General features: G+C 45.0%; 1 pseudogene; it reads right to left on the bottom strand.

Moving 5' to 3' along the window:
* Nucleotides 1–454: 454 nt before the first annotated feature.
* On the bottom strand, nt 455–575 carry LOC129677790 (small nucleolar RNA SNORA17; annotated as a pseudogene).
* Nucleotides 576–1410: the final 835 nt, after the last annotated feature.

The raw sequence follows: 1410 nt of genomic DNA, 5'->3' as shown, positions 1-1410 counted from the left end.
CCTCACCGTAAGTCTTCAATTCTACCTCTCTTCATCGTACCCACATCCTTCTGTTTCTCTTTTATTTCTCTCCCACTTGCTCCTTTTAGTGGTACCCAAGGTCTTGATTGGAGTGGTCTCAAGAGGGCTATGCCTCCTTTGTGCATTATGGCGCTGGGCCAGGGTCATCTCAGGCATGGTCTGCCTCTCAGACCTGAGTGGCACTCAACTGGTGGTTATCTCGGGCTAGTTCCCTGTTTGGGCTCCATGGCGCTGGTCTACGGTGGTTGTCTCTGGCTCGCTCCTCATCTGGGTACCTGAGTGGCCCCTTGTGAGGGTTCTCTATCTCAGGCTCACTCTGAGCCCGGGGCCCATTGTCCCAGGCAGAGTTCTTTTAGTCTCCGGCCTGTTCCCCATCCTATCCTGCCTGGCGCCTGACTGGTGGTCATCTCAGTCAGGCTCACTCTTTTCAGGGGATATTAGGCTACTGATCATTCGTATGATCATAGGTCAGAACACTGAGTGCGGGAAGAACCTCTCTCCTCTCTGCCACATGTGGCACGTGCAGACACACCTGTAATGCCTCTAGGAACAGGTGTCGCTTTGCTTTTTAATCTAGGTGAGTTGGCTTGTGGCACATCTATTCTTTATTGCTGCTAAATATATTTTTCTATCCCATTAATAAGTCTCCATCTATCTATCTATCTCCAGCTATCCCATTAATAAGAAATTTTTGATAATTTCACATATGAATACTGTGTTTACATCATTTCTCTCTTGCCCCTTTCAAGTCCTCTATACCCCCTTTCTCAAATTCATGGCCCCTTATTTTTAATTGTTATTGTTATACACATCTACACACAGACAGAGAGACAGAGACAGAGAGGGGGTAGGGGAAGAGAGAGAGAGAGAGATCTAGAAATATAACCTGCAGAGTTCATTTAGTGTTGTCAATGTGTATATTTATTTAGGGTTATTCTAGGGATTGGATAATTTATCAGGAGCTCATCCCCAGAGAAGACTCACTCTCCCTCTCTTAGCAGCAATTAATTGCCTGTAGCTCCTCATCACAGGGGTGAAGCCTTGTGAAAATTTCCCCCTGATAATTTTATTTCCCCATGGCATGTTAATTGCTGTTGTCATTTTTCAGGACTTATTTAGACAGCCGTATTGTTGAACTTCCCTGAGTATAGCTTTCCTGTCATACATAGAAGACAGTGCCTTGCACCAGACATCCTGTTCCTCTGGTCTTTACCACCTTTCCACGATTGTTCCTCTTCCATGATCTGTCTTGAGCCTTAAGTATAGGGGTTGTGCTGTACATGTACTGGGGCTGAGCATGTCACTGTCAAAATACTGACTTTTCCATAATGTATCCAGCGCATTATAAAATAAGATGTTGGCTATACGCCAACAATAAATACATTTTCT

The sequence above is a fragment of the Psammomys obesus genome, unplaced genomic scaffold, assembly GCF_907164565.1.
Source record: "Psammomys obesus unplaced genomic scaffold, mPsaObe1.curated_primary_1811, whole genome shotgun sequence".
NCBI lineage: Eukaryota > Metazoa > Chordata > Mammalia > Rodentia > Muridae > Psammomys > Psammomys obesus.
Note: the sequence above shows the minus strand (reverse complement) of the source record. Positions and strands in the feature narration are given on the sequence as shown.